Source organism: Elephantulus edwardii, unplaced genomic scaffold, assembly GCF_000299155.1.
Source record: "Elephantulus edwardii isolate Elephantulus edwardi_28Jun2011 unplaced genomic scaffold, EleEdw1.0 scaffold00051, whole genome shotgun sequence".
In the NCBI taxonomy this organism is placed as follows: Eukaryota; Metazoa; Chordata; class Mammalia; order Macroscelidea; family Macroscelididae; genus Elephantulus; species Elephantulus edwardii.
Window position 1 is genome coordinate 16,543,838 of NW_006399801.1, and position 12,861 is coordinate 16,556,698.

Sequence of the window (12,861 nt, forward strand, 5' to 3'; positions counted from 1 at the left end):
GTTTTCATGAGTCACTTGTAAATGTGATGTTGGCTAGTTTAAGAAAACATATACACATGTAGGTCTCTATGTTGCATTGGGTCTTTCCATTTCCTTTTTTTCAGCAATTTCTCAGACATTTAAATAACTCTATTTAGACTTTGAAAGTAACTGATTCCTTGTTTGTTTTCTTTCATTTCTTTTTCCTCTGAATTTTGAGACCTTTGGAAGAGTAGAGGGTACAGTGGAAGGCACCTATTCCTATTATCCCACACTTTGATCTATAAAGATAAAAATCCTGTGAATAAAATAGCTTTATTTGTAGAGCTATTTATGACTATAAACACAAATAAGCTTATGTATATTTTTCTCATGATGCCTGCAATTTTATTCTTATAGATAGCTGTTGCATTGTTTGAATTGCAGACTGATATTTCACGAGAATCACCCTAGGGTCATACACGTAGTTAAAGCACACCCAATTAACAGAAAGGTTGGAGGTTTGGATCCACCTAGAGGCACCTTTAGAAGGTCTACTTTTGAAACAAATCATTCCTTGACAACTCTGTATGGAATAAAATTGTCCTCTGACAAACAGGAGCACTCCATGAGTGAAAGCTAATTGGAGGGAATTTTACTTCTTTTATATGAAGTTGATTGATGCTGGAGAATTGGTGGGAATGCCCCTTGGTTACACACTGGCTGATCATATCATCTCTTTTCTGTCCTCTTTGACTCTCTCCTCTCCAGATTTTGGCCCCTTCTCACAGACCCAGATGAGACCATGATGGCGATCCCCAGGGGCAGGTGCTGACAGACTCCCCAGCTCCGACACTGTTCATCCTGCCACCATTGCCAGTCTCGGTATCTAAATGCCACAGTGCTCTTGGGGCAAGTTGGGCTGGGGACCACTGTTGCCTTTTAAGGTAGGTTTATTTTTCTATATTTTGAATCTGTGTCTGTATATCCATGAATCAGTGAAAAAGTTCTCAATGTGAAGAACAATATATCCTGTTATAATTGACATTGCTGTACTGTAGCTATGGACGGAGTTCGTGGGAAAAAGAATTTGGAATCACTTCTTAGGATTAAGGTTACACCCATTTAACAATTCAAAAGCTTTAGTGTTAAAATGAAAAAAAAAAAAAAAAGAAAATGTAGGTACATATGAAATAATCTTTTCCCCCTGAGAATTGCCCTCAGGGTCTTTTAAAGTCATCCCTTAGATTCAACATCTTTATATTAGATTGTTTGAAAAAGTCTAACCTGACTTCAGAATCTAACTTCAAAGCAATGATACATTTTTGTTTCTGCTTCGGATAATCTTAGGAGACCTGGATAATCTTTAAAAAGAAAAAATAAACAAAATCAAAATAATCTTTGCTGAATCAAAGATCAGCTTTTATTTGTTGCAAAACTTTCCTGTTTAGTCTCGTTTGTTAGGGGTATTTGTGTGTGACTTAGCAAAACGGTTTCCATTGGTTTGTATAGATACAGCAGAAACTTTGGGAACTTTTTCTCTGTTTAATCTTAGCTTCTCCCTCCAACCCCCAAATCTTCAAGCTCAGCCTCCAGTAGAGAAAGAACAGGCTTGAAACCAAGACCTCCCACTAGAATCTAATTTTACATTTGCAATCTGTTGTCTTGTGATTTTTCGCTTCAAATTTAACTTTGAAATAAATATATTTCATGCTTTCTCCTACAGTTTTGGAGGTCTGTTTTCAAGTCATAGAAGGGCAGTTATTATGTTTATTTGAACACATTTTTAAATACCTCAGGGGAGTGAAAAAATTATGAGTAATTATAATTTATATACATCGTTAAGTACCTTATGGTTGGACTGCAGAATACCACTACCAAGGGTAGAGAAACCGTGCTTTAACAGTTTTTTACTTGAATGTAATATGAATTGGATCATTTTGTATCCACCAATGAGATCTCATGATTTGTACTTTTGAAGTAGGCTTTGCAAGGTGATTTTAGTTCATTATTTTCCCTCTGAAAAGAGCATTACTAACACGTCAATATAGACTAAGGCATTGTCCCTGCTGCAGGGAGATGAAAGTTAAATGTGAAGAGGGCACATTCAGAACAAGACAAGTGCTGTTGTTAGGTGCTGTGGAGTTGACTCCACCTCATACCGACCCTGTAATAAACAGATCTGAACCCTGTCCCATCCTGTGCTGTCCTCAGTCTCTGCTACGCTCAAGCCCGTTGTTACAGTCACTGTGTCAGTCCATCTTGTTGAAGGTTTTCCTCTCTTTCTCTGAACCTCTCCCTCTTACAGTATGCTGTCTTTCCCCAAGGACCTCTTGATGAGATACCAAAGTATGCAAGATCGAGTTTCACCATTCTTGCCTCTGTGAAATACTCTGGTATCACCATACAGGCTCATTGTGAGAATGCTGAGCAAAATATCATTGGGACTTGGAGAGATTAAGTCCAAGCAAATAGTATTTCAGTTAGGTAATTTGCCCATGCTATCTCTTTTGAATTAGAATTTGGTGTTTTTCTTGTTTAGCCTACTTTGTTGTTGGTTTAGTGTTGGGTTTTTTGTTTGTCTGTTTGTTTGTGTTTGTGGTGGTGCCTTACTTATTTTTGCTAATATTGTAGCACTTTGCCCTCAGCTCTGGTGTCCTTGTGGGTAAAGAATTGCTCTACCAACCCAAAAGCAGACAGATCAAATCCACTAGTGACTTAGTAGCAAAAAAGATGTGCAATTTCTTCTCATGCTATTCACAACCATGGGATCTCATGTTGTGCTATTTACAATCTCTGGAGGCTCCCCTCAATGAAAATGAGTTTTTTGTAAGCAAGCTCATTTAAAGGTTGACAGTTCAAGCCTACCCAGCTACAATAAAAGAGTGGGGGTGGTGGAGGCCTGGGAATCCATAGAAATTATAGCAAAGAAAATCTTGAAGACTAATCCTCCTCTGTCATACATGAGGTCCTGCGGGTCCGCATTGACTTGATGAGAATGAATTTAGTCAGCAGTGTACCCACATCACCAACTCTCTCATCAATTATTTAAAAACCCAGTGCCTTAAGACATGCTCACATATAGTAGCTTTTTTTCTTTCCTTACAATGAATTATATATTGAGTTTAGAAAATTTAGTGTAAAATTATATAACTTTGAAAATAAAAATTGCCTGTGATTTTTTCACTTTACCCTACAGTAGCTATATGTTTTAAAAATTCTTACACAAGTCTGTCATATATGTGTGTGACCTTTTTACTTCTTAATATTCCAAAGGGGAAAAGTTAATCTATTGTAGGTAGAATCTTAGATGTGTGCCTCAAAAAGAAGTTTTTACTTCCTGAGAATAAGAAGAGTTTTGCTCCAGAGATGACTGACTTGAGCGGTAGTGTCTTCTTGTTCATCTGCTCCCTGGCTGGCTGACTGACACGGCAGGGTTTTGATCTTATGGAGCTGTTCTTGCTTTTTATTGAAAGGGCGGAGTATCCTACTGTCTGTTTGGAGTACTTCTTAAGCCTCTGGTCCTGTCAAGTGAATTAGATTTCCCAATCCATAAAAATATTATTATAACCTCCTTAGTCCACAGGGTAACGAGGTAATTTCCAGTTTCTCTTATGTCTTTTTCCTTCCCCCCTCTTTTTCCCCTTTGAAAAATCTGTGGTTATAGGAGTATTTTCCTTTGTTTTTTCCACCCAGGGACTTTGACCGCCTCGTGGCCTTCTATTAACTGGAATATTTTCTCATTGACTGCTGAGAAAATAGAAAATCAGAATAGTTTAAATATATAGCTTACATCTTATATCTTAGCTGCTATTAATGTTGCCTTTTTTATTTTGGTAATTATATACATCACAGCATATAGAGAGGTTAGTTGACCTAGTGGACAGAAAGCAATGCTACCAAATCAAAGGTGGGTGACTTTAATCCATGACCCTCAGGCGTGTTTTTCATTATTTTTTGTCAATCATTCTTCTAGGTTGTATACCTCTGGTGTGTCCACTTGCCGCACAGAGGTAACTTGTGGTTGCTGTGAAGCTGAACACTGTGACTCTGATGTGTCAAATGCATTAATGGTTACCCATGGTGGACAGTGTTTGGTGGAGCTCCACGATTAAAACTTGGAAGCTTGGAAGCAGGAGTGGCATCCACTTCCATAAATAGCTTGCCTCCGGAAACCCTATGAACCTGGAGAAAGGATGAAAGTTACACAAGTATTGAGGACTTTAATTCATAGGGTGGCTATGAGTCACCTATGATTTGACGGCACTTAACAACAACAACAACAACAACAACAACGATAACATATGTCACAGTGTTAGCCATTTCAGTCTTTTTTATATGTCCAATTCTGTGACATTAATCATGTTCATTTTGTTGCTTTAACTATCATCATGATCCATTTCCTAGATTGTCAGTCATGCTAGCAGAAGCTCTGTGTCCCAAGCAGTGACTCCTTTTCACCCCACCCTCCTTCCTGCCTGGTGAGCCTCTGGTAAGCTTAGATCTTTCTATATTTGCATATCCTAGAGTGTTCACATAAGTGGACTTAGACACTCTTTACCCATTTCTTTATCTATCTTTTAAAATATGTTTTCTATTTCTCTGCTCATCTGTAATAATAAGATATGCACATCATGATCTCAGACAGACCATACTAGTGGTTGATTATTCCGTTTATTTCAAGAAGAGTTACCTTTCCTTCATGGAACACAGCAATGAGAACTGCTTTAAAGTCTCCATGCTAATTCTGACATTTGCCATCTCAAAGTCACACGGTTCAAATCTGCCAACTACTCCACAGGAGAAAGATGGGCAGTCTCCTCTTGTGTGATAACCCACTGGAGAGTCAGCTGTGAGTCAGTTCACACTAGACAGCACACAGCAAAAAGAACAACATATATCCTCTTGGGGTTGACATCTGTTGATGATCTTCTCTTTTTGGTTGAAACATTCTAGTTTACCAGTTTCTTGTGATATTTGGGGTCCTGTTAGTATCATCTGGAAGGCGTTGATATTACTTTGTTGTTGCTTTATCAGGCATCTGTATAGTTAAGGTAGAAATGGTTGTGGGTTTGTTGTTTTTTTCCCCCCCCATTATTGGTGGGTGGAGCTCAGAGATCAGTTCCTTTTTCAAAGTATTTGCTATACGGCCTTGGACTTGTTCTAGACATGTGTCACTTATGAGTTGACCTAGGAAATGAGTAGTAATTAGAAATTCCATTTTCAAAACCTTTGCTGACTTGCTGTGGGTCGGCACCCACCACTCTTACCTGTCTGAGGAGTGAGCCTGGTCAGGAGATTTTCTACCCTGTTTTCTTGAAGAACCACTGCATTCATTGATTGCTGGGACCACTGTTCTTAGTTCGTCTGGCCTGAAAGTCAGGCTCTGTCTCAGATGTATGCTGTCTGTGCTATGGCTACACTGGTGGTCTTGGTGAGAAGCTGGGGAGAAAAAGTAGGGGAAAGAGGTTGGTTGGGGACTCACCCTTGTGTAAGTATCATTTTCAAGCTGTGACTACTACCCCAGAGCTGCTTAGTTTTGATTACTTTTTTTAAGTCTTCAAGTAGTTTGGTTGTTTTGGTTTTTGTCCAGTTGATGTACAGTTTTTAGTTATAATGTGTAGAAAAAAGAGAAGGGCTATTGTGGGCTTACCTCATCTTGGCTTACACCAAGCCTACTGCTCTTGAGACAGTTCTGACTCATAGTGACCCTTCTTCAGGTTCCTGAGGCTGTAAATCTTTTCGTAAAGAGACCGCCAATCTTTCTCTTGTGGAGCAGCTGCTGGACTGCTGACCTCTTGGTTTGCATCTTTATATGCTATGCACTGTGTCTCTGGGGTTCTGTAAATTAGCGATTTCATTTTGTTGTTGTTGTTGTTGTTCGGTGCTCCTGAGTCAAGTACAACTCCTCATGACCCTGTGAACAAAAGATCTGAATCTTGTTCTATCCTGCGCCATTCTCACACTTTCTGACACACAATAGACCATTGCAGCAGCCACCCTGTCAATCCACCTGGTTGAGGGTCTTCCTTTCCTTCGTTGACCCTCTGCCCTTTACAACATCATGTTCCCTTTCATTGAATAGCACCTCCTAGCAACATGTCTAAAGCATATGAGGCAAAGCCTCATCATTCTTGCCTCCAAAGAGCACTCTGGCTGCATCCTCTCCAAGACATATCTATTCATTCTCTTGGCTGTCCATGGGATGTTCAGTGCTCTTCTCCAACACCACAGCTCAAAGGTATTGGTTCTTTTTCTGTCATCCTTATTCATTATCCAAACTGATAAATTACACTTTACCAAGTAATTTATTAAGACTAAACCCTCTCTCCAGTTATAAAATTCTACCTCACTATTGATCTTTGCTTTAGACCATTTGATTATGTTTGCTTTGTATTTTCAACATTGTGCCAACTGATGCAAATAAAAATTTTGAAAACTATATTTTTTTAATCATCTACTTTTTAAAAGAGCTATGATAATTTGGAGACTTCTGATTTTGGGGAGATTTTTTTTGAGAGCCCAAATGTTTTTGAGTTCTGGCTTGTAGAGAGCTCTAATCTTTTGAAGAACTCTGGTGACCTGATGGTAAGGAGCTGCATTGCCAATCCACAGACTTGAGGTTCAAATCCACCAGATGATCTGAGAGAGAAAGATGGGCAATTTCCTTTCAGGTGATTTACTGCCTGTGACAATTTGAGGGAGGGGCAGCTATGAGTCAGATCTGACTCAATGGTATGTGATGACAAGATCTTTTTTTTTTTAAATATATTACAATTTGTAGGATATTTTTTATACTAAAAATGATTCAAACAAATTTTCTTTGGAAGGATACTTACTTTTTATAATGTCCATTTTGTCAGAATAGTGAAGTTAATTAAGGTTTTGTTTGTTGTTTTATAACGTTTTACTTTGAAATAATTACAACCTGAACAGAAGTTGCAAAGGTAGTTTGGAGAGGTCTTATGCACCCTTTACCCAGTTACCTCAGTGCTTGTATTTACTTAATTATAGCATAATACCAAAGTGAGGTCTGTCTACTTGCTGTACAGAGGTAAATTGCGGTTGCTGTGATGCTAAACACTGTGACACTGATGTGTCAAATGTGATAATGGTTGCCCATGGTGGACAGTGTTTGGTCAAGCTCCCCAATTAAAACAAGCTTGGAAGCAGGAGACGCATAGCTTTGCCTCCAGAAACTCTATGAACATGGAGAAACAGCAAAAGTTATACAAGTATTCAGGTCTTTAGTTCATTAGGTCGCTATGAGTCGTCTCTGACTCGATGGCACTTAATAACAGCAACCAAAGCAAGGAATGTGATATTGGTACAATGTGTGTCTGAAATTTTTATCCCATAAGAGCTTAGTAGGCTGATGAATCTATGAAGTCCAAACTCACTCTGTCCAGTGGATTCTGGCTGATAGTGGCCCTTTAGGACAGAGTAAAAGTACTTAGCAGGATGATACATCTTCCTGAGAAGCAATTGGTGGGCTCACACTACCAGCCTTTTGGTTTGCAGCCAAAGCTTAGTCGCCGTACCACCAGAGCTCCTACTATAAAGACCAAACTGCTACCGTTGGGTCTTTTCGGACTCATAGTGCCCTTCCATTGAGTTTTTGAGGCTGTAAATCTTTACAAAAGGCCACTACTCCTCTTTCTCCCAAGTAGAAACTGGTGGATTTGAACTCCCAACCTTTTGGTTAGCAGTACAACACAGACCACACTAAACTACCAGAGCTCCTTTCTGTAAAGACAGTGCTTGGGAAATGATCGCCTACTTACGAATTCATAGGACATTCAGACCAACAAAATGTTTGTGTTTACTAACAAAAATCTCCTTATGACACCTTTGAACTTTATTGTGATTACTCGAGGAGTCCCTGCATCATGAAGCTATTTCATGGGCTCAGCTGCTAACTGGAAGGGTAGAAGTTCAACTACCCCTAGGTGCTTTGGAAGAAAGGCCTGGTGATCAATCCTTGAAAAACCTATGGAGCACAGGTGTGCTTTACACATATGGGTTCACCTTGGTCCAGGTCAACTCCCTGACAATTGGTCATGGTAATCCATAATTAAGCATATACTGAGTTTAAAAATGGTAGCATTTTTGGGGGACTTTAGGTTGATTCTGACACTCTTCTATCTCTATCCTAAAGTCTGCTTCTCAGCGTGTTCCCATCCTTTTAATATTTTCCTTCCTATGTAGTGGCTGCATGAAGATTATTTTGGTAAAGTTAAAGTTACTCACTTTCTGCTTTTGCTATGACAATCCACACATATATACTGACACAGTATTATGCACAGAATTGCCTCATTTCTGACAAAATGCATTGCTGTGCAGTCAGAACCAACTCATAGCTGACCTTACATTTGATTTCTGAGGCTGTGAATATTGTAGGAGGATGTTGCCCATCTTTTTCCTCAAGAAGTCACTAGTGGACTCAAACTGGCAAAGAGACTTGGCCTTTGGTGCAGCAGCACAGACCCTACAGACTGGTAAAGGCTTCAAAACAAGGGAAAGCTACTCTCTGCCCTGTATTACTGTTGCTTCCAAGTTTACAGGAAAGACAAGATGTGTGTGGGTTTTTCGTTGGGGTTTTTTTTTCCTTTTCTTTAAAAGTAAATGATAGTCCCTAAAGAGCATCATGCTTGGAAAAGCAGGTCAGAAAGGAAAATTCTTGGTGCGATAGATGGGCACAGTGGCTACAACAATGAGCTTAAACCCAGAAGAAATTGTGAGGATGGTGCAGGGTCGGCCATGGTTCTGTCTTGTTGAACACAGGGTCTCTATGACTTGTAACCAAGTCAGTAGTGCTCAACAACTCATTGGTCTTTCAAAGTTGCACATGAAATGAGTTAAAAATTTCATTGCAACAAGTTTTTAGGGATGCTTGTTTCAGGTTTTGCTCTTGAAAAGATGTTGCCTATTGTCTTCAGTGAGCAGATTCCCATGCTGATTTCATTGCTGAGTCCCCCACTGACCCCACATGGGCCTTCACTGCTCTCACCAGCCCTTTCTGGAAAAACTCATATTAATGACATCTCAACAGTCCCCAGAAACCTATTTCTCTTAACTTTAGTTGCCTCCAACTTCCTGCTGGCTCTGCTTTGGACATCCCCAGAGATTCCGCTTGGTGGAATTTAGGAGATTTGGCAGGCAGCACAAAATTCTCCTTCTGAAGATAAAAGTAGCTTCTCTCCTACCTTGGCTGGCTGAGCAGAACCTCGCTACTAAAAGTGCTATTAATATAGCCACCCGTCAGCGTGATGCATGGAGTGCTGTAATTCTTGAAGGTTGGGGCCATTTCCTTTAGGAAAGCTCTCCTGAGGCTTTTAACTTGATGAGTTTTCTGTTGGCAGAAACAACAAGCCTAACCAGAAATGTGTTGCTGAAAATATGTCTGTCAGTTCTTATTTGGAAACTTTTGATATTTGATAGAGGGTTAATTCGCGTGTACTCGAGGTGACAGGCTTGCCTTTTCTTACGCCTGATTTATTCCACCATAATTCTTTAACCTTTTAAATTTAAACTTCCATGGGTCTTAAAAATGAGACTGTGGCTAAGAATTATTCTAAGCCCTTTGTTATTTATTGACAAACCATGTGGGCACACAAACACCTCTTTCCTCCGCCAGTCACAGCAGAGGTGGTCCTAATTTGTCGTGAACCTACGTGCTGCAGAGCTCAGAATCCTGAGAGTCATGGGATTTTCAGTGTCCTTCATTTTGCAGATGTGGTTTGCCAGGACTTTCTTCTGAGGTACTTTTGAGTGGATTCCAACTCCCAACTGGTCCATTAGTAGAAAAGTGTTTTAAGTTTATACCATCCAGGAACTCCATAGATATGTGTTGGTGTTGTTATGTGCAGTCAGGTTGCCCTGCTTTACCCTGTGCCAACCTCACTGTCTGCAATACACCTACTCCCACTACTCCTATCACTGAATTGATCCATCTCATCGAGGGTCTTCCTCTCTTGTGCTGTCCCTCCACTCTCCCAAACATGATGTCCTTCTCCAAGGACTGGTCTCTCCTTCAACATGGCTAAAGTATGTCAGACGAAGCTTCAGAATCCTTGCCTCCAAGGAGCAACCTGGCTTCACTTTCTCCAGGACGAAACTGTTTTTCTCTTAGCAGTCCATGGTATGTGCAACACTCTTCTCCAGCACCACAGCTCAAAGGCATCAATTCTCTTTCTAACATCCCTAGTCACTGTCCAACTCTCTGATGCATAGCATGCAACTGTGAAGACTATGGCCCAGATTAAACACACCTTAGTCTCCAGCCTGACACTGTTGCTCTTCAGTACTCTGGAGAGGTCCCCGACAGCTAACTTTCCCAATGTAATTCATCTCTTGGTTACCTGGCTGCTGGTACCAAAAGTGTTGATTGTCGAACCAAGCAAACTAAAATTGTTAACAGTCTCAATCTCTTCACCATCCATAATGATGCCGCCAATCAGCTCAGTGGTGAGAATCTTTGTTTTCTTGATGTTGAGCTTCAATCATATTGAAGGCTGCAGTCTTGGACCTTCTGTGGCAAGCACTTCAGGTCTTATTCCGTTTCTGCAAGCTGTCATCTGCATAATGCAGGTTGTTGATGAATCTTCCTCTAATCTTGATGCCACATTTCTCCTTATACAGCCCAACATCCCACGTCATCTGTTCTGCATACAGATTTAAAAGGTACAGAGACAGAATACATCCCTGGTGGACACCCTTCTCAAATTTGAACCATGCAGTGTCTCCTTGCTCTGTGTTGATGATTGCCTCTTGGTTCAAGTATAGGTTTCTCACAAGCACAATCAAATGTTCTGGGATTCCCATTCTTCTCAGTCAACCACAGTTTGTTGTGATGCATACAGACTTGTAGGTATATTAATTTACGCTTAAAACATGAAGAATTTAAGGTATATTTGTTATTGCTGTCAGTGTTATTGAAATACTTCTGTTACTGTTATAAAGTTGTTTATTTTTTTTTTAAAAAAAAGATGTAATATTACTGTTTAAGAGACTGAATTTTTCTATTTGAGGTCCTAGAAAACTTTTGAAAATAGATGGTAATGATGATTGTACAACATATTTAATGTTGTGAATGCCACTGAATTGTACACTTAAAATGGAAATCTTTATATTATACATGTTTTATCACAATTGCCTTTTTAAAAATGTAGCACATGATTTTTAGGAATATATATATAACCTATATGGTCACTTTTTTTTGGAGGCAAGGATTCTGAAGCTTTGTCTGACATACTTTGGTCATGTTGTAAGGAGAGACCGGTCCTTGGAGAGGGACATCATGCTTGGGAAGGTGGAGGGCAGGCGCAGGAGGGGAAGACCCTCTGGGAGGTGGATTGATTTGCTGAATGGGACAATCGGGATGAGTGTGTTGGAGGCAATGAGATTGGCACAGGACACAGCAGAGTTTAGGGCTGTTGTACACAGGGACGCTATGAGTCGCAAGGGACTCGACGGCATGTAACAACAACAACAAATATGGTCACTTAGAAGGAGGAGTGGCATCCACTTCCATAATAGCTTGCCTCCAGAAACCCTATGAACCTGGAGAGAGGATGAAAGGCACCCAAGTGTCGAGGACTCTCCTTCATAGGGTTGCTATGAGTCGCCTGTGACTTGACGGCACTGAACAACAACAACATATGGTCACACGTGGAAGGTGACTGTTCATTTTTCTTACACTGAGAGTTAGGGTGGTACAGATAGAGGTAGGAGATAGGTAGGTGGTACAGATATAGGATAGATTGAGGTGCTTGCTGCTAAGTGAAAGGTGGTTTGAATCTACCCAAAGATACAGCAGAAGAAAGGCCTGGCAGCGTGTTCCCCAATCCTGCACACACACACACCCATCCTCCCTTGTGGAACACGGTTCTACTCTGATCTATGTGGGTTCACCATAATTCAGAATTGACTCTAGGGCAACTGTTTGGGATTTTTAAAAATCAATTAATTAATATAGTAGCTTTTATCTTGTTTCTTAGAGACACTAGAGAAGTGTGAACATATTACTTTGAAATATATTTTCTACTATTAAAATAAAACAGCCTCTTTTTCTTGGAAAATTCCTGCTGAGAATCTTGTGATGTGTGACCTGGTAGGGAATGTTCCAGGATAGAGTAACTTCACATCTGGTGTCTCTGAGTTACCTCTGAACTCAATGGAAATTTAAATGGGGCTCTTTCCCCTTTTATTGGCACACATTTTGTTTCAGCAACGACACCCTCGTGACATTTTAAGCCGTGTTCTTGTCTGAAGAGTGAGATTGTAGAAGGATTCCTAGATCAGTGTGAAAAAAAAACAGCACAAACACCAGTTACTGCCTAATCGATTCTAACTCACGATGACACCTTGTGGTGAAGAACAGGATGAGTTCCATTCTGTGGGATTTTAGTGACTTTGACCTTTCAAAAGCTTGTTACCAGGCCTTTCTTCCAAGATACCTCTGGGTTGTAGTAGAGCTTCCTGACCAGAACAGACTAGGAAGAAAAGCCTGGCAACTTGTTTCTAAAAATCAGCCAATGAATTCCTTGTAGATCAAGATAGAAGATTCATACTCATACTCTCTCACTGCTGCCAGCTCATAGCGACTATCCACTGAGTTTCCAAGACTTCATCATAACGTGGCCTCCTTAGCGCTCCTGCTGTTGCTGTGAGCCAAGGGCCAATCCAAGCACAGGTGACAACACTGTACATCTATTTCAAACAAAGCATAACTCCTTGGCTGACACCTTGCTTTGTACGTTTAGAGTTTTCTATTTGGGGCTAGGAATAGAACTTTAAATCTATAATTATAGTGTTTCAGAAGGAAGCAGAGCACTTCCGGTTTTCTAGTTCCAGAAAAAGTACCATTCTTCCGTGCGCCCCGTGGGCATCTCCTCTCTGGGA

At 40.3% G+C, this 12,861-nt stretch overlaps 1 protein-coding gene across 2 annotated transcripts in view; it reads left to right on the forward strand.

Annotated features, from left to right (window-relative positions):
* Nucleotides 1-730: 730 nt before the first annotated feature.
* Nucleotides 731-12,861, forward strand: part of TIAM1 (T-cell lymphoma invasion and metastasis 1) — a 177,461-nt gene continuing 165,330 nt past the window's right edge. Inside the window, exon 1 of one of the 2 annotated variants that reach the window (XM_006886757.1) lies at nucleotides 731-905. The gene's annotated coding sequence lies outside the window, so the exon portion shown is untranslated. The remainder of the gene's footprint in view (nucleotides 906-12,861) is intronic. The other variant, XM_006886758.1, reaches the window with a different exon arrangement.